The sequence below is a fragment of the Temnothorax nylanderi genome, unplaced genomic scaffold, assembly GCF_030848795.1.
Source record: "Temnothorax nylanderi isolate EJ_2023f unplaced genomic scaffold, tnyl_v1.0 TNYL_tig0345_pilon, whole genome shotgun sequence".
NCBI classification, from domain to species: Eukaryota; Metazoa; Arthropoda; class Insecta; order Hymenoptera; family Formicidae; genus Temnothorax; species Temnothorax nylanderi.
Genome location: NW_027249407.1, coordinates 151,239 through 172,874, shown reverse-complemented (window position 1 = coordinate 172,874; position 21,636 = coordinate 151,239). Strand labels below are relative to the sequence as shown.

Genomic DNA, 21,636 nt, shown 5'->3' with positions numbered 1-21,636 from the left:
ATCTACCTTTCCGCGGCGACAAGTACGAGCACTGCATTCGCAGTTTATTCATACATACATTTAAGAAAAAATAATTAATATAATTACATTACTAATTTAATAAACACTTATTAATATTAAATTATTAATAAGTAATAGCGAAGAATGTATTATGCATTTGTTAAGACGCTTAAAAGATTATAAAAATTATGAGGAAAATTTTAGGCTATAATACAAGCGAATCTCGAGTTTGCAGTGGTCTACAATTCGTCAGAAATCGCTCCTGTTCGCGGGAAGCATGGTGAGAAAGGAGGTTGCAGTAGGTATTCCGAGCGAGGGTGTTTTCTCCCCACATTGCCTCCTCGTATCGCCGCGGTCATTGGTCAGCGCGTGGAGGCCTGCTGCCCTTCCAGGCGTAACTGTCAGCGCTCTGATTGGCCGTAGGCTGGGCATCCGCGCCACAAGCCGCGAGCCGTTCCGACGGCGATGGGTAATAAGTGGGGTAGGCGTGCCGCTGCTCGAATACTTACTGCAATCTCTGCTCAACATGCTTTCCGCGTAACAGGAGCAATTTTTGGGGAATTGCGCATGAGTGCAAACTCGAAATCCACTTTCTTCATAATCTAAATTCTAAAATTATTCTTTTCATAATTTTTATGCTCTTTCAAGCGTCTTAACGAATGCATTATATGTTTTTCGCTATTACCTCTAATAATAATTAAATATTAATTTGTATTGTTTATTAAATTAGTAACGTTTTTATTAATTACTTTTTTTTATATAGTATATGTATAAATAACTGAAACTGCGAATGCAGTGCTCGTGTTCGGCTGAAAGATAGAAGCTGCGAAATGCGACAAACGACATATCCCGAGAAATACGTTCATTTTAACATTGTTATGTATGCTTTAATGCGAGACTTGCTCTCTTAGATAAAAGCTGGAGATTCCCGTTGTAGGGCTGGAATTGAACCCTGATTTTCTCGGCGGTTCCCGGAAACTGTCATTTTGACAGTGAATCAACGACGACTACAATGACTACATTCGTGTTCCACAATCGAGCCGCGAAAATAAAAAGTAAATTAAATATATATTTTGAAAGAAGATTTTCTTCTTTCTTTTTTTTTTGTATTATATGTTCCTCCATTAATATTAATAATAGTATCGGTTTTATTTTAATGATAATGATTTAACAGTAGTGTGAATATGAATAGAACGATTATTCAATTATTAACTGAAGAAATTCAGTTTACAATCGGTTTTCTTATATATTTCTACTTTAATGATTGTGGTTACGAATATGTATATCCCATACAGCATGGAATATGCAAGAAATGTGCTATAAACAATCTATAAATATTTTAATATTCCACGGATCATTCAGAATATTCTGTAGAAGTTCTATAAATATTCCATGAAATTTTGTCTATTCGGAATGTGCATAGAATATTCTACAAATATTCTAATAAATGTAGTACATTTAAAAAATGCATAGAATGTTCTATAAATATTTTGAAAAATATAGAATATTTGAAATATTTACAGAACATTTTGTTAATATTCTTAAACATTTATAGCATGTGCTATGAATATTCTAAGAAACTTTTCTAGAATTGCTATGAATATTTCGATAATAATCTGTAAACATTGCGATGAACATGAAATAATCAGAATATTAATAGAATATTTTTTACATATTAGTAGAATATTTTTAAAATAATCTATAAACATTTTAGGAAAAATATTGAAAACATTCTAACTAATCTAGGAATATTTAAAGAATATTTTGGAACATTATATAAATATTCTGGAAAACATTAATAAAAACTTTTTAGAAATTTTTCTGCAATATTTATAGAATATTTCGTGATTTTCTTGAAGTATCTACAATGGCTGGATTCGGGAAGCGCGCTATTAGCGCTATTTGCTTATTCTATCCTTGTTTTACACCTGATGAGCGATAAAGATAGAATGATGCAATAGCGCTAATAGCGCGCTCCCCGAACGCAGCCAATATGTTATGCATATTTCAAGAATATTTTATAAATATTCTGCAAACGTTTTGCGCATATTCAATCCTAGAACCTCCTTAACGATCGAGATAATAAGAAAACAAATATGATAAGTATCTGTCAACCGTAGAAATCAACATTAATAAAAATTTTGTGGAATAAATATAATTATTTCAATGGAGTATCTGCACAAGCAGGTATGTATCTATACAGGTAGAAAGTTGCCACTAATCTCCCGTAAAATTTGATAAAAATTTAGTATCTACGTTAATCGTCGTGATTACTGTAAGCGATTTACCACAGTCTCTCCTCTAACTTCGGACCTACTCATACAGCACAAAATGTTTTTAAAAAATATTTTTGAATATTTCTATAAAAATATTACAAGAAATATTTTAAAATGGTTTTAGGAATATTTTAAAAAAGTTAAAAAACCTTTTGTAATAACATTTTTAAGAATATTTTAAGAATCTTTTAAAAATATTTATAAAAATGTTTTTTTTTATCACCCAGACAATATTTTCTTAAATATTTGAAATATATTTTTGAAATATTAATTTAAATCTACATATTTATTGTTTTATAATTTCGTTCCAAAATATTTAAAAATATTTTAAATTTATTATTGGTTCCATAATTTTTTTTAAAATATTTTTAAAATATTATGAAATATTCTTAATTAAAAGATGCATAGTAGCGCATCTTTCCGTGCTAGTTTAGAACGACGCCGCTAGGCGGCGCATAATGGTAAGACTAACTTGTTTTCAGTTGAGGGCTAATATAAGCAGGTCTCTGGCGAAGCAAGAGTATGACATTCGCAAGATATGTATATTTTTCAAATATCAAGATGTACCTATATTATTTTACAGATATTAAAAAAATCTTTCAAACATGAAACACACAATTATTGCTGATTGAGTTAAACATATTTTATTTTTTGAAGTAATATTTCTAAAAATATTCTCGAATAATCTACAAATGTTTGTAAATATTCCCAAATATATTAAGAAAAATGTCTGTATTCCAAGATTGTTTTAATAAATTCACAAATATTCACAAATATCCTATAATTGTTTTATAAATGTATACAAAATATGCGATACCTCATTTTTAATGTTACTAAAATAATCTATAAATGTTCCATAAATATATTTTGCATATATATAAAAATTATGGATTATGCGGAAATATTTATAAAACATTTGTAGATTATTCGAGAATATTTACAGAAATTTCTAAGGACATTCAAAGCGGGACATTACACGTTCTTTGCACATTTATAGATCATTCATAGAAAATTCATGAATATTCTAAAGAATATTTATAGAACATTCATGGAATATTTCATGCTGTATGGGATATTTCAGTTTTATTCTTTAAGGCTCCTGTTCACTCACTGCAGCCATCTTGGATTGATGACGTCAGAAGCGAGAAAATATATCATGAAAATTCTTGCGATTTACATTAAAATAAAAATGCTTTTTAATAAAATACCATTTGTAAACGATAAAATAGATTTGTAAAATACACCGAATATTCCCTTCTTATATGAGTAATCCACATTTGTCGAAGTGACCCAGATAACACAAGCATTTTCTACGAATATTCTATAAATATTTTTCGAGAATATTAGAATATTCCCACAATATGCTAATAAGATGGAAATGATGTTTTATGAATATGTATAGAATGTCAAAATGGGACTAGTTTTAATATTAAAAAATAGATTGAAAGAATATTCTGTATTACATTCAAGGAATATGAAAAGAAGCTTTTTAAAACTATCTGAATAATGTTTATAGAATGTTCCAAAAATACGTCATCCAAATCGTACAGCAGATGTTTATGGAAATATATATTTTGATAGGAAAGAAAGTAAGGAAAGGTATAAAGTGAGAATTAAAATGTTTTATCATATATATATATATATATATATATATATATATATATATATGTTCTTTGTTTTTCTTCTATTTTTTTTCCTTTTGGCTTCAATAATGTAATCTGGATCACGAATTTCCATTCTTCTTTCACGTCTGGGGTCAACTATTTCGGGTAACATGCAATGTTCATAGAACTGTGCAAGCTTATTCACCATATGTTCATTCCAAAAATCATCTTCGCGATAAATCTTTTCCATTTTCAATCCTAATGGTGTCCAAATTGCAAAGATACAATATTCTCGCTGTGTAACATGTAATTGACCCTGTACTTGATAATAATATATATGCGAACGTTTCATGTGTTCATCTTCTGCATTTTGATATAATGCTCGTAAATTGGAAACATTTGATGTAATTGCATCTTCTGGCGTTAGAAAACGAGCTCCAAATGGACATTTTATTTCAACAATTCCATCATTTTCTATTAGTCCATCTGGGGAAGCTCCTAAATATGGTATTTCCGCGTCTATAAATAATCCACAACGATTAATTCGAATGTTTAAAACGGTTTCAATGTTCTTGCGTGCTGCATCTTCATGTTCAACACCGTGTTGTAAGGCTTCCACGTTCAATTCTTGTGGATATACAATTGACCGTACTCTTGACGCGCAGGAAGTGCTTCTTCTCATTTTACAAATGTGACCATAATGAGAAGCAGTCAGTAATTTCGTGCGATAATATTTCCATATACCACTTGATGTTTGTTCTCTAGTTTCTTCTTCTATATCTGCTCGCTTCATTTGCCACTGTTTTAACATATTCATATGTTGTGTAATTCGTAATTCCATTTCAATAGGATCAGCATCAGGTCTATCTGCGTGTGGCCCATAATCATTATCTGCAGTCATTGCACGTTTCAGACTGTGAGTAAATGGCCGCTTGTTATGCTTTTTGTTATGCTCGTATAATTTTTTGCTTCGTACTTCCTTTTTTCTTTTTTCGAGATTTAAGGCAGTTTGTCCCGGTTTAGTTCCGACAGCATTACTCACACAAAACACTTAGAGGCTCATCAGTATTAAAAGATACAACTGCAGCGTTACAACGAGCTTCATATGATCCTTTTAAACCATAATTAATTCGTTTTCCACCAATACACTTAGAAATGACAGAGTTAAACGTCTCAACTCTGTTACTGTCTTTATCTAGCAACAAACTTCTTGCGTTCCAACTTATCTGTTTCAACACATTTTGCAATTTCTCATAAAGTCCGAATTTTTTTAATTCTGGTACATAATTTTCTTCATTCTCTTTCTGTGATCCATCGCAGAAATATCCTATTTGTACACAATCTTTATGTTCCAAAGACATGACTTATTACATTCTCAAGGTCTTTCTTCAATGCTATTATCTTTTCCCGCATTGAAGTGTGTTCTTCATTACGGTGTTTTACAGCTTTGGTTACTGCTGTTCTAATTCTTAATATCCGGTTTCTGATAATATTTCGCAATTTTCCAAAACGTCCTTTTGTTTTTGCAATTTCTTTGATTTTTGTGGCTAAATTACGAAGCAAATGATTTCGACATTCTATTTTTTCAATAAATACATTTTGATATGGATTTTCTTCAATTATTTTTTTATATACACTGCTATCTCCATCCTATAAATGTAGAATAAATTAATCCATGCTTCTCTATGCTTCTTTTAAATCCCTCTGCGATCGCATCTGCTTCCATGCTCGTTGAACTGCGATCTCTTTCCCAATTTTTATAACATTTGTGATGTTTAGCTTGCATGTTTAGCTTTTCCGCTTTTTCACAAATAATGCAATATTTATTACGTACACTAATATGTAAAACTTTTCCGGTTCGTGCGCCGCATATTGTGCCAACACCTGGTAAGGAATCATATCGTCCTGTTCTATATGATCGTTTCATCCAACTTCCATCAGCAATTACTGCTATATGCGGTATTCCATTAATAATAACATTATGTTGTAATGCTAACGTACGTTCTTCTTCTGCAGCAGCATTCATACATTCTTCGGCTGCTTTTGCAAATCCTGCAGCAACTTTATCATGTAGTTTCTGATAAGTGTTGCTGTTCATGCATCGAATATCAACGGCAGCTAAACTTTTTTTCAATTGTGTATATCCCGTTCCAGTTAATATTGTGCCCGCCACTGCTCCTAGATTCGTATCTAGCTGTTTTTTTGGAGGTGGTTCACTCCAGATATTGCTTTCGAAATTACACATGCAGCATTTAAAAAAAATTGACTTTAGTCCCACTTTCCGAACTCCGATAAATATTAAATCTCGGAAACAACATTCAACTCCGCGACAATGTTCATCAAATTTTTCGTGCAATTTTTTAAACACATGTGCAAAATTCATCATACAATTTCCGAGCTTATCTACACCTTTTATGCGATATCGGTCAAATTGATCATCTATTAGATATGGTTGTTCTTTATTTTCTAAATGGTATTCTCCCTCATCTTCGAGAATATTTATTAATTCTTCTGTACTTAATGCAGATTGAATCCTTTCTTCGTCATTATCGTCAACAGAAAGACCCATTTTTAATAATTCATCCTGAATTAAAATATCTTGAAGAACTCGTTCATCTTTATCAAATGTAATCATATCTTCATGTGCGGAAAAGTAGTCGTATTATATTCAAACATATCTTTTTCCTCTTCTTCAGGCGTATTGTAAGCAGTCGTATCGCATTCAAACACATTTTTTCCTCTCTCTCTCTCTTCTTCAAGTATACTTTTATAATTAAACTGCTCTGTTAATTTTAATTGTTTCCTATAAAAAAATAAAAAAAACACTCGTAATACTTTCCAACATAATCGGTTTCCCCGCTTATGCGTCGCTTACAAATGTACCTACTTTTATAAATACACGCGCGTATATTAACCTTCGGAGAACACACCTATTTTTTCATTCACGGAGAACAATCTGGGTCAATCTGACCCTACACACACCAAAGTGTGTGTGATCAAAATCGTCCACCATTTTAAATTGACGAGTGGGATCAGCTTGAAAAAATTTCCAGATGTACTTGGAACACTGTTAAATCAATTTATATAAATAAAAAGTGTCGTTGGAATTATTTACATATTTAAAAAAATTCAAAAAGAATTATTTTTTTGAAAAAAACGTAATTTACGAAAAAAATTTTATTTTTTTTATTTTTAATATTTCTGGCTAAAAATATACGTGTATATTCTTGGTATCTCTAAAACTCGAGGTAAGGGTCAAATTGACCCTGTGTGTTCTCCGAGAGTTAAGGATGTTTGGGTGACATCTCAAATTATTATCAAAAATCTAAAAATTTCATATTGTTCTATTATTACGTTTGAGTATTTGCGTGAAATTTTAGCACAATTCTCTTATTGGTTTAAAAGTTATTTAATTTTTTTTTTGCATTGATTCTTATCATATCTCGGGATTGGCTGCACCAATCTTATTCGGACTGGTCGCAATCGAAAGCTTGTATCGACATTATATTTAAAAAATGTAGTTACATTTTTTTATTACGACTTTAGTTTCTGAGATATTTTAATCGAAAGTTTGTTGACGCATGAATTGTCTTCCTATTCTTATTCTCTTTTATTTTTTTCCTCATCAAATTATGAGAATAAGAAAGAAATTTGTACGTTAACAAACTTTCGATTAAAATATCTCAAAAACTAAAGCCGTAATAACAAATGTAACTACATTTTTTGAATATCGATGCAAGCTTTCAATTGCGACTAGTCCGAATAAGATTGGTGCAGCCAATCCCAAGATACAATAAGAATCAATGCAAACAAAATGATTAAATAAGCATATTTTAAACCAATAAGAGAATTGTGCTAAAATTTTATACAGATACTCAGATGTAATAATAGAACACTGTATGAAATTTTTAGATTTTTGGTAATACCTACTTTGAGATGTTACCCATCATGCATACATCTAAAAAATGTAAGAAGAAAACTAAAAAATGAAAGAAGACAAGTTAAAAAGATAGATGCATGTCACATTAATTTTACGACTATTTAGTGATTTTTAAAGCCAAAGGAAATTGTTCGGTATATTTTAAAAATGTGCTGAATCAATTACAATTGCGATTTATGGATATATTAAAACAAAAATTAAAAGAGAAACCTTTTTTTCAATTGTATATTAAAAAATCTATAAAACACCTACTCTGATCAGAGTTATTTGACCAAAAATGTATTTGTAGGCCTGTGCAATCAACTTCTCAATTATTATTATTAATTACCAATTACACCGCCTGCACAAAAGAAAGACGTACGCTAACACGCTCGATATCAATATTAAATAGGGTTGGGTCACCGGTTGTCATGTTTATTATATTCTTATAAAGAACATAACGTAACAACAATAAAACATCTCTTATTTTACTATCTTACCTTTTATTAACGTATGCCTTTCGTCTGCTTAATCGTTTACACGACAGCTGATATCGCTTGCGATCGTTACGACTTCTTCCATATTTCCTTCCGTATTCATCATACTTTATTTTGACACTTTGTTCACTTATTACTATCTCATCATTGGATTGTCCATTGTTACATCAGTTTTCCGTATCAATAATATGGAGAAACTAGTGTGCAATAAACGCAATCCACAATTTCAGAGGATAAAGGAATTATCTGTTTCTCATAGTTAGTGAAATGAAAAAGTCGCGCTTCCTATTTCTTTCTCGCTAACATTGAGATGAAGAAGTCAATATTACAAGACTAGAAAAGACAATGTTACGATTCTGTCAATTGAGCATCGAGCCATGGAACGCGCATGGCTACAATAAAAAATAAAGGTAGGCGCTGCTCGCGGCCCCTTGGCACGCTCTGTCTCATATCGCACGGGCAGGTTTCAGTGAGTGTTTCGGACGACGCGCGAATCAGTATATAAATATAACTGGATTGTTGATTCGCATAGTATCCGTAAAGATGTAAGTAAAAAACCGGCTTACTTTTTCTTTATAAATTTATATGTGAAAAAGGTTAGGTTCTTTTACGTAATGATCTGGTATAGTCTATACGTTAACATTGCACACATATATTAATTAGATTTATGATATAGGTCAGGATATAAAACTAAAGAGAAAAAAAGATGAAAAGAGAAAGAATGAAAAAGAAAATAAGGGAACTAATAGAGAAAAGAACGAAGTGGATGATGTACGAATGGAAATTGAGGAAAGAGAAAGTGAAGGAACACAAGAAGAGACAGAAGAAGAGGAAGAAAATAAAGACAATGAGAGGATCAAGAAAAGAAAAAAACGAGGAGGGCGATTCCTAAAGGAAAGGAACGAAATGTAAGTTACAAAGTTTTATAATTTGTACATAATTTCATTACGTAAACAAAATTTGTATTACAGCTCGTAAAAGACAATACTTCTATAGACCTCTGAAAGTTCTGTAACATATTGAAAAATTCGCTTTAGGTACTGTAAAAATAGCCAAGCCGACAGAAAAATAGTTCATAAGTGATTATGCTCTGTCTTGTGTCTTCTATCGTTCGAATATATGTTACAGAATTCAATGAACCATCTATCTACATCGATCATTTCTCATTTCTATTTATGATATCTCATCCTTAATTTTTTATATATTATGTTATTATATTATTTTTTGTTCTGTTTGTTTTAGATATTATGCGCAACGTGGAAAGAGCGGATGGCGAGGACGAAGAGGATGGCGAGGTGGAAGGCGAGGCGCGGGGTGGCGACAATATAGAGATGAGCGAGAGGACATTTGGCGATCGCGAAATGGGTGGCATGACGGATGGAAGGGAAAGCGAGGAGGATGGAGAGGCGGGAAGCGAGGAGGCTGGAGAGGGAGAAAGCGAGGAGGATGGAGAGGAGGACCCATTATATAAATTTTAATTATTATTAAAAAAGAAATTGTATTTATTATAAAAGTAATAAAAATAAAAATAATAAAATAAAAAGAATTATCCTCCTTCGTATAATTATGCATGTGGCTTTGATTTATGATGATGGATTTTGTTCAACTTTTAATATGTTGTGCACGCCCCTTCCATACAATACAGGATACAATAACTCGTGTCAATGCACAATAATGTCAATAGTTTATGAGATATAATTGTTTAAAGTTTTTATGTGCCTATCTAGGGTGCCGATAGTGCTAAATATCGGGAAGCAAGCGTAGCCGAGTGAGTAGAGCTTTCCCACTTCTTTTTTGCTTTTTTTTACTTTATTCGAATGAGTTATTATGTAATACAATAAACTAATAAAATATTGTTTAATAATTAAAATTATTCGCACATTTTTCAATAATTTACAATTACGAAAGGTAATAATTTTCTTATTTTATAAAAGAATAAAGAATTATTTTAAAATTCTACAAAGAATTTAATTATATTACGTTATATTATGGGATAATGCTTTCCTGCAACTTTATAAGTTAATATCTTATAACGTAATATATATAATAATTAAATTTCGTACAGTATTTCAAAATAATTTCTTATTTTTTTATTAAGGTGGTTCATGCATTTAAGTCATATGTACTTAGCCCGGAAAATGTGATATGAAATGAAAGGTTAACGTTCCTCGAGTGTGTCTGTAAAATTTCAGATTTTTTAACCGATTGGTTCCGGAGATATATGTCCGTAAACTTTGCCAATTTAACGCGGTGGGGGGACCCCTTATCCGAAAAACGAGGCTAAAGCGCTTATGCTGCAAAAATTGCAATACTTCAAAAATAGATGAACGAACCAAAAACTGACGAAACGATGCAATAAACATTTTGCAAGATACTGACGAAAGCCCGAGTTCATTGACCGAACCATATAATAATAAAACGTAATTTTCGATTGACTAAATCGACAACACGGAACTGATGGCTGGGCTCGAGCGGCACTAGCGGCAGCTTGGCAACGTCGCACGTGTCAGCTGATGAGTATAGCGCACGGAGAAATAGATTCTTTCAATTTTTCGTTTCGTCTCGAAACGTCCCTTACGTCGAGGCTGCTCGCTCCAGCTCATATTTCACACTTGTATCGCTTGTACGTACAGGTTATGTAGATCGCGACGACGAAGACTGCTGACTCAGCTGACCGCAACGTTGCCGCGCTGCTGTTGTACATATATTCACAGGGCTTACAACTCTAGTAAAAGATGTGACTTTCGTCTCAATATTTTATTACGTAGAGGTCGTATAGCATTAAAGATGTCATAAATAATAAATCTAATTATATGCTAATTTTTACGGACAAAAATCACACTTATTTATCACTAATAAGAATAGTTGCCTATTTGACTTGCAAGTACTGCATGAACCACCTTAAATAAGAAAATTGGTACCTTTCTTAATTGTAAATTGTTAAATGTACGAATAATTTTAATTATTAAATAAATATATTATTAGTTTATTGTATTACATAATAACTTATTTGAATACACCTTTAAAAGAAGAAGCGGAAAAAATTGCATAGCTTAGCATAAGCGTAGCATAAGACTGCTAAACCAATGAGCATCCAGCATAAAGTCGCCATATTGATTTACATAAGATGCTCATTGGTCCAGCGGTCTTATGCTACGCTTATGCTAAGCTATGCATTTTGTGTGCGATGGCCTTTACTCGGCTACGCTTGCTTCTTGCTATTTATCTCTATCAGCTCTATAGATTAGACACACGGAAACTTGAAACAATTATATTTCATACAGTTTATTACATTAACTATTATACATTGGCACTCGAATTAGTGTACCTTGTATTAATGAGAAGAATGTGCAACAACGTTGAGCAAAATGAAAGTGGTCGGAGGTTGATTGTCCTCTTGTAAGAATCTCTCTCTTACTGAGAACATATATCTTTATAATATTCTCTATTTTTGCGATATTCTCTGAATAATCTCAGCTACATGTGCTGTTAGGATAATAATATTATATATTAATGATATTTTATAATCATCGCACATAAAAATCATGCCCTTGCATGTTACCGATAGTGCATAATACACTATGGTAATCTCTTGTATTTCATAATGTATTACCGACATAACACAGATTTGCTGCATTCGCATGACAGCGTCACACTTGGCAAAACTGTGAACTATAAGACGTGAAAAATGACACGTCAACCCAGTAAACAATTTGTCAGCAAATTGTAACCAAATTGACACCAAATACGCGCAAAACTTGTCGACAAATTCGGTGCGATCTGTGTCTGCAATACGCTTGTGTTTTGCTAGCAAAGCTTGTGTACATGACTTGACACCAAATTGACGCCAAATATCGAGCAAAACAGGGCAGCAAAAGTTCAACGGCAAATTTGCACCATATTGTGAACAAGGCTTGCCAACAAAAGCTCGACAGCAAATTTGTGCCAAATTGCGAGCAAACCTTGACGAAAGAACTTGACGCCAAATTGACACCAAATACCGAGCAAATCTTGATGACACAGCTTGACGCCAAATTGCAGCAAGCCTTGTTACGTAGCCATTAATAAATACTAAAATATTTTTTTTTTAAGGAAAAATTAAAAGCATTAAATTATAAAAAAGCATATAATTTGTTATTGATTTACAATAAATTATTTTATACATATGTTACATATGTTAAAAGAAATCTTTATATTTATAAAACATTATAAGACATTTATAAAATCTAACGGTGGCAATAAAGTAATTAATTATATATTAATTACAGTAAATGTTATACAATGTGAATTTACTGACATATGCAAACATTTAACTTTGTCAACAGCACATACAATATTTGTAAACACTCGAGAATCTTATATAATGCCTGGAACACATACTCCGTGCGCAGATAATGCATTGGCCGGTATAAGAAGGATTTATAGAATCTTACTGAAAACACGAGTATAATTTCTATGAAAATGCATCTAAAACAATATTCTTATAAGCCTAATACTACTAACTTTCCTTTCTTTAATCATACAATAATAACTACCGTGCATATTTAAACAACTAGTTCAAACTTGAAACACGATTTATTATTTGCAAGAATGCAAAATTGAAATAAACAAATGTTCACAATGTGCATAGTTCGTCGATTACGATGGAATAATGCAGTACTGTTGTCAGAAAGAAATAACAAAAGAATAATATACATCATTTAGGTGCAAGCAACCGAAGTGAATTTTGTAGTGTTTGATGTAATAGAAATTAATATACAGCAGAAAAAAACTGTTCAAACAAAACTTTTAAACCGTTCAAACAAAACTTTTAAACTATTCAAACAAAACTTTAAACTTTTACAGATAAAAAAATACACGATATTTCATCAACAGTTCCAAGATTATTTTGAGAAATATTTTAATCAAAGAAAGAATATGTTAAATTTTTAATATTGCAAGAATATGATAGTTATAAAACTAAAGCATTTCCCTTGTATTTTAAATTGTTTTAAATTGTTTCTATTTCAAACTAATATTACAATTTTGCCTTAATCAGATTCAAACGGCAAGTAGAATGAAACATTTTATTACATAATATTACATGTTCTTTATACTCTTATAACTCTTCTTTAAGACTATAAGAGTATAACTCTTTATACTCTTATAACTCTTCTTTATAACTCTTGTTTTCACGAAACATTTCGAATATTTTTTATTCTCATCACTATTCTCGCAGTTTTCAGAATTATCATCGTTGTCATCTGAATGAGCCTCGTTATTGTTGCCGGTGTGTCTGTTAATGTTAAATATATCTCTATAATTATCGTTATTTTCGAAATCAAAGTGTTCAGAGTACTCAAAATGATCAGAATTATTAGAAAATTCAGAATGGTGAGGAAGTTCAGAATGATGAAAAAGTTAAGAATAATGAGAAAGTTCAGATTCTTTTTGATTATGAAGAAAATCTGGTATTACGGAACTTTGGCTTTTAACGGAAGCATGTGCTTGCTGAATATGCGACTGATCGAATTCAATTAAAGAATCTGTTGAATTGAGTTCTTCTACAACATTCACTTTCTGTCTTTTAACTTTCTTAGAAAGCTTATGAAACGGTGTTTTTTGGCATGTTCTAAAATAAACTGCAAATAAATTTAAATGTTATGTTTACATAAAATACATAGATTTCAAAATATATATTATCTTTACTTTTTAAAAACATTTATTTTTTCAGATTTTCTACTGCACAATCACTATAACAAATGGAATGTTAATGGAAAAAAATATAACTAAATTAATTAAACTAACAGTACAAAATAAACTTATAGGATGGAAGGCTGGCTGATTTTCTCGAGTTATAAAAAGGTCATCAATTTAAATTTAAAAACAAAATCTCGTTTAATTAAACAAATTTTAAATACAATTAACGTTTTACGTTTCGACTTTATATACTTAGTCTTCTTCAGAAACCTGATACATAAGAGATAATACATAAAAAATAATTAAAAAATAAAAAGAAATAAAATTTCTACAGATAAAAAGGATAGAGAACAAAGCCGCATACTTTGGACTGACTTGCCAGAAATGTAGCTAAGATCTACACTATGACATAGTATAGACCTTAGCCACAATTAATGTATATACGAGTTGTCAAAAATAGAATAAAATAAGTCAAGTAATAAAATTGTTACTATTATCTATACTGTTGTTATTATTATCAAACGATATTATTTATTATTTGACAGTGTAAAATTGTAATGCATATATTAAAATTACATTAGGGCTAGAATATAAACCAGACCCACAAGAATGAGAGCAATTCCAAGATCTCAAGACGAGAATTAACCAGATCTTACAGGGCGGAATTAAGGAGTCTGGATTATTGATTGAAATCAAAGTAAGAAAAGAAAAGAAAAAAAGAAAAGAAAGAGAGGGGGGCCTCTGCTTTTGTCTACGAGATCAATTCTAGGGCTAGAATATAAACCAGAGCCACAAGAATGAGAGCAATTCCAGACCTTAAGACGAGAATTAACCTTGCAGAGCCCCTTGTACTACCACGATCAATGTCGATCTTCCAATATGGCGTCCCAAATGAGAATATCGGAAGGGCCCTGCTCGCTGGACCGGACTCCTCGCCTCAATCCTCCCTCACACAAGCTCTCCTTTTCCTGGCGGTGAGCTCTCCTTGGGAAGTCGAATCTCGCTCGGTTGGTCTCCAGAATACGTGCCGCTTAGCTCAATCAGTTACGAAAGAAGGAAAACGTACTCGTCTCGTCCGAAGAAACGCAGCAAGAGCTGCCATGACACTGAACAAGAGCGAGGAAGGAGGTGGGGGCGCGTTGAAAGTGGCGACTCACGTGTCGCGCCATCTGAATGAAACGCCCTAAACATCGCTTGGTATTTGGCGTCAATTTGTTCTTAAGTTTTGTTACCAAAATTTGCTCAATATTTGGCATCAATTTGGCGTTAGGTTTAGTCAACAAACTTTAACAGCAATTTGGTGCCAATTTGTTATCAGGTACTACTAAGCTTTGCTCGATATTTGGTATCAATTTGGCGTCAATTGTGTACGCATGTTTTGATACGTATTTGCTAGCAGTTTGTCGACAACATTTGATAAAACAAATTTTGATGCAAATTTGTACCATTTCTGAAACCAAAATTTGTAGCAAGTATTTGGCATTATTTGTTCGAACAGATTTGGCTATCTGGGAAGAAGCAAAATTATCCTTGCGATTTACAGCGTTATTCTACATTTTAGTGCAGTGTTTTTACATTTAAAATTATTGTGATAGTGTTAAAATACACCGAAGATATCCACTTTATTGTGATTTAATATGTGCAAGCAAATACTTATTTCAATTCGGCAGCTGTCAAACGGCTTGTTTTCGTTCTTGATTAAGCAACATTCCCCAGATAACATACAATATTGTATAAATATGTTATGTTACGTCAAATATTCTGTTAAGAGAATATTCTCAACGAAATCATCTATAAATGTTAATAGAATATTCTCGTTTTAAAGAATGTTCTATAAATGTACTGGAAATATTATAAAATTGTCAGTAGAAATATTCTGTTAGTATATTCCATAAATATTATAGAATGTAGCAAAACTAATCAAATTAAGCGGCGAAGTCGAACTACTGCAGGGCCGCGCCACTCCGCGAGCACGTACCACGTACTAGAAACGATAATAAAGAACGCGCGCGCGCTGTGGAACGCTGGTCGTTGGGCGCCGTGGCGTGAACAGGCCTGTTATTGTAACGTAAAGTAGGTATAATTTGCATCTTGTGCATTTTTCTTGTCTCTTGGCGTTTTCGACCGAGATGGGTTTTAATCCGGGTTTCAACGAAATCGAGCATTTATTCGTCAACGCGGGCGAATTGACCAGTAGATGCTCGATTTCGCTTGTAACTCGTTGAAACCCGGATTGAAACCCACCTCGGTCGAAAACGCTATCTCTGAGAAAATAATATACTTTTTATATTATAATAATTTTATATTTTTATTCAGATTCAGATCGAGTGATAAAAGTGTGCAATTAGGCATCTGCGACTACACAATCATTTATAGAGGTTATAAATTTTTTGTTTAGATAAAGTTTATATATATTTACGTTCATGTATTACTATAACATAATAAAAATATGTTATAATAAACGTACAGAATTTACAATTATATATAATGTTATTTGTATAATTTTCCATCATATAATCCATATTTATATACAATCTAAATTGTACAGCGTGTTTTAATATTGAAAAATGGATTGAAAGAATATTCTGTATTATATTCAAGGAATATGAAAAGAAGCTTTTTAAAACTATCTGAATAATGTTTATAGAATGTTCCAGAAATATGTCATTCAAATCGTACAGCAGATGTTTATGCAAATATATATTTTAGGAAAAAAAGTAAGAAAAGGTAAAAGTGAGAATTAAGATGTTTTATCATATATATACCTATATATATGTTTATGAAGAGGAGGATTTCAGGACATATTTAAATCTTTATTTTTTATGGTATATATTAGTTGCTTGTGATGAAAAGGACTCACTCCTATTTGGATTTTCTAAAAAATTAGTTATTTGCCGATATACAGCTTATATGTATTAAATGGCAAATTTCAAGACACAGAATGTTATTAACTATTAGCAAAAAAATATAATATATTGTAAGTGTTCATACAATTAAAAAAACATGGTTGCAATCTAGAGAAACAAAAAATAACTTTACTATTTAAATATTGTTTGCATAATGCCATTAAACTACAGCATGTCCCGCAATCTACCATTTTGTCTCTATATTTATATGATCTATTGGTAGATTTCAGACAGTATTTTTATTTTTACAAAATACTGAAAACTAGCCATATACTGATTTAAGCTTTTATTTTAAACATTGTTTAGATATTTATCATTTTACATAGATGTAAAAAATACTGATCTGAACATGAGAATTCAATTAAAATAGTCCAGTCCTGAAATCTACCTCTTTATATGATATATGTAATATATTCTAAAGGCAGATTTGAATCTTCTCTCTCGTATTTAGCGTCAAATATTCCATGCGTAGTTTATCTTGTATTTTAGTACACTTATCATTACAAGTATAAAAATACATTGAAGTAAGGAAATAGGTAAGGAAATAAAAGTAACATATTTTTTAATTAATTTAATATTAAATTACTTATTACTTTATTAGATTAATTTATTACAGGAACGTATGAAAGTAAACATTGCACATATTGCAATAAAACAAATGTAAAATAAATGTATCATTTTCTCTAATCTATTTAACCAGCTAAAAAAATAAAAAATAAAAATTTGCATTTTTGTACTCACATTTAAAAAAGGAATTTTATATAGTTCAGTATTTCTGCTGTGCGTAAATATTCGCACAATATAATTAGAATACAGCGTTATAACACTAATTTGCTATATATATTTAGCAAAATTCATAATTCGAAGACTAACTTTAATAATAAGGAATACTTTTTTTCCATAAAAAAATATTACAGCACATTTTTACTATATTGACTATATTTCCGGATTTAACCTGTCTACGATGCAGAAAAATGATTCATACATGCTGATTCACACAGGATTTCGCAATTATATGCTATATTTAAGTAATATGATAAAACTATAATTACACACATATATAGTCATATATGATTTTACATATATCAAGATGTTATCTATCCTGCAAGAATATAACTGTAAATACTTTTAAAAGTATATAAAACCATACATAATTATATGTGTGTGTAATTATATTTTTGTCATTAATTAAATACAGCATATAATTGCAAAATCCTGCCAAAATGTGCTGTAATATTTGATATATTCCATAACAATAGATAGAGGTATATATAATGCGCTTAATTGAAGCCACTTAGTTGTTTTGTTTATCTTCAAAAATATAAAAATGTGTAAACTTAATTTATCTTGACAAGTATAAAATAATTAGAATTATACGTTCTTATGTCATCTTGGTAGTATCTTCAAAAATTACTAATAAAATTAAACGAATTTGATATATTGCCGTGTTTTATATATGTGCGAAACATTTTACCACTTGGTTTTTCCTGTTTTTATGTTGTGTAAATATGTATATATTTGCGCTGGAGTACGATTTTTAAGACATTTGTTTTTACTTATAAGAATTTAAATAGTTTTTGTTGAAGGCAATTTCGAATTCTTTATGTCTTTTAGATTAATAAATGGTTTTAGTGTATTTTGCTCTTGTTCATTCCATTTAATTCGTTTTATTCTAAGGCCACATGGAGATGCTATATTATAAAAAAAAGTATATTAATAAATTAATTAATTAATTAATAGTATTAATAAAAAAGAGTATATTAATAAGTTAAATATTTTAGTATCTTAAGTCTAATCTTACTCAAAATAATTTGATTTTCATATAAAAGAAGGATATTCCTGTATATATGTTTGTACTTACTGCTTCGACATGTCTTTCGCTTAGATGTTTGTGATTCTTTTTGTATCTCCACTTCATTTTCAGACTCCTGTTCTGAATTAGAGCTACTTGTACTTTCAATTTCATTTTGTTCATTAGTAGGTATTACAGTAGGTACGTGATCATCTTTTTTCTTGTTTTCTTCATGAGTATCTTCTACATTGTTCCCCGATGCTTTCTTTGTTAAGACATGATAATCTATAATGTTTTTTATGGATTGCTACATCATGTCCCATATGGTCAGCCAATAGTGATGTCTGAGATTCAGATATATCTAAAATTCCACATTGCGTCGCAATATGTTTACGCAATTGTGTACTTCGTAAACTGTGGGGTACTCGTGCTTCACATGCTGATGAATACTCTCTCATCAAATCACAGGCTCTTAAATATTTATAACAATTACTAACTACTGATGGGAGACCGAAAATATACGGATTCTTTTCAGGCACTTTAGCGTTTTTTCGATGATTTAGTATCATTTGTATACATTGTACTAAATTAGCTGATAAAAGAACAGGCACAGATCTTCCAAGTTTACCTCTTATTGCGAACCTTACATATTTTTTTGCTAATATCTTCATTTCTTCAGTAAGAGTATTAAATAAATCGGGATAATTATTTTCGTTTAAACTTTCATATTTTTCAAAATCTTCGATAAGAACGTGCTCCAGCTCACCTGGTCTTTTTCTATTAAATAAAAGGATAGATAGAAGAGTACTCTTAGCTAAATTAAGCCATGCATTATATGAAAAGCTTCTTTGCACTTTTTCATAACTAGATTTTTTTTCCTGTAATAAGTACTCGTGTAACACTTGTATATCTTTCAAACTTGGTAAGATAACTTCTTTCTGTCGTCTATTTTTGGTCATAGTCTCTTCAACAGCTTTATTTATACTTGTTGTATAGTCCTCGCTTAATAATGTTATGAAATCTTCAGCATTTTTCTTTTTCTCCAGCATATGTTTCTTGATACAATCTGAGATTAATATATTGCCGATTTGTTTCAAGAGCGTTCCCAATCCAGCTGCTACGGATGGTGCCTCAAAAGTATTGTTTTCTGCATTGTAACGTGCAGTCACACGTACAGCGGATATACAGTGATCGTAAAAACGAGGATCATATAATGATGAAAAGTCGGTAACAGCTGGTTGAATTTTTTTTAACGCTATTAAAAAGCGTCCTATAAGCTCAAACGAGCGCGAATCATGTCTTCTTGATATTGATGACGATATTTTATACTCATCTTGTTACCATATAATATAATTAGGCTATCGTACCTGATAACTCGAGTTACTTCGTCATCTCTTAATATTGGAAATATTTTATTCCGTAATATACTTGATGCATCACTATGAATCCTACCACTAACTTTTCTACCAAGTATGTGTACGCATCTCTTGCCTTGTTGATTGATACAAGTAGCAGCATGATGCCGTATATTGTTTTTTGTATAATGTCCTTTACATGATGCACAGCAAATAAAATCACTTGCTTTTCTTTGTTTTGATTTGGTCGGTCTACGGCATACAATTAGTTCCGTTGTATTATGATTTCTATCTGTATTGAACAGATAATCTCCCTTTTTTCTAATAGTCGCTATAATTTTCTTTCGCTCATAATTTCCTAATGATATAAAAGTAAGAAATAAATATAATGTCCTTTTACGCATCTCTTTGAAGAGCAGAGGAACATGTACAGTGATAACGTCCAATAAACGGTATCCAAAAAAATCACAATCCTCAGCAAGAGAACGACTATAGAAAGAGAATATAATTTCAATAAGCTAGTTGAATAATACATTAAAGTACAAATTACCTTTTGGCAAATAAATAAATTTTTTCACTTCTTTTTCAGTACGGTGGGCAAATTCCAAATGTCTTGCAATTTTTGTTTGTAATTTCTTACAATAAAAACAAAAGTGTTTTTTATTGGCACCCTTAGCTTGAGAAGGTTTGACATGCATCTCCTCATTATTGCAAGCATTGACAACATTAAAAGAATCTTGTAGAAGATCATTAGAATGGCTAGATTCATTCTCTTTTGTCATTGTGACATTTCTTGTTGTTGAAGCAGATGATTTACTCAATTCACTGGATTGTAATGTAAAATCAGGATCATTTGCACTACAATCTACACCAGTGGTTATTGAATCTAACGTACTATGTAAATCTAAAAAATGAAAAATATACAAGCCATAATATTAATTTCTTTAACAAAATTAATGCAAAAGTAAAAAAAATAAATATATAAGCACTGTTTTCTGATTGTTAAATAGTACGAATAAAATTATTGAGCAATAATTGCTTTAAAAATATACATATGTTATGTATAAAGTATAATAATTTTGTTATTCTATATTATTATTCTATTTCACAAAATACAGTTGCCATCAAATACATTTTTCTTATTTTATCACGTAAATAACAGCTTATTATAAAATGCTTTATTACATAAATGTAAAATGTAAGTTTTATAATATAGGTGTTTTAATATTTTATGCAAAGTATCTAGTACTCGAGAGTAGTGCCAGATAGAAAAATAAGAAAACATTGCCATATTGTATAAAATACTCTAATACTATACATAACACTGAAAGAATAATAAATAAATTGAAAAAGCAGGAATTATACCATTTGTTACATTAGTATCTGCATTCAATTCAGCCAACGTAGTATTGAGAGTATCTTTTTCTATGTTTACATTTGTACTGTTATAATTATTGATAACATTGAGCATAGTACTTGAATTAATATCACCTGTAACAGTAAACATAAGACCAAGTAGAGTACAAAAAAGAAGCTATCTTCCATGCTTTCAAAATACAGGGTATTTCTTAAAGATCGGCCATTTACGTAAAGCTATTTCTTATTAAA

At 30.9% G+C, this 21,636-nt stretch overlaps 2 long non-coding RNA genes across 2 annotated transcripts; one reads left to right on the top strand and one right to left on the bottom strand.

The window, feature by feature from the left end:
• Window positions 1–12,001: 12,001 nt before the first annotated feature.
• LOC139781553 (uncharacterized) lies at window positions 12,002–14,265 on the top strand. The gene is made up of 2 exons (XR_011720573.1): window positions 12,002–12,350; window positions 14,010–14,265. It is a non-coding gene; the product is annotated as an uncharacterized lncRNA (long non-coding RNA).
• LOC139781554 (uncharacterized) lies at window positions 12,409–14,965 on the bottom strand. The gene is made up of 2 exons (XR_011720574.1): window positions 14,809–14,965; window positions 12,409–13,571 (listed from the first exon to the last, which is right to left on the bottom strand). It is a non-coding gene; the product is annotated as an uncharacterized lncRNA (long non-coding RNA).
• Window positions 14,966–21,636: the final 6,671 nt, after the last annotated feature.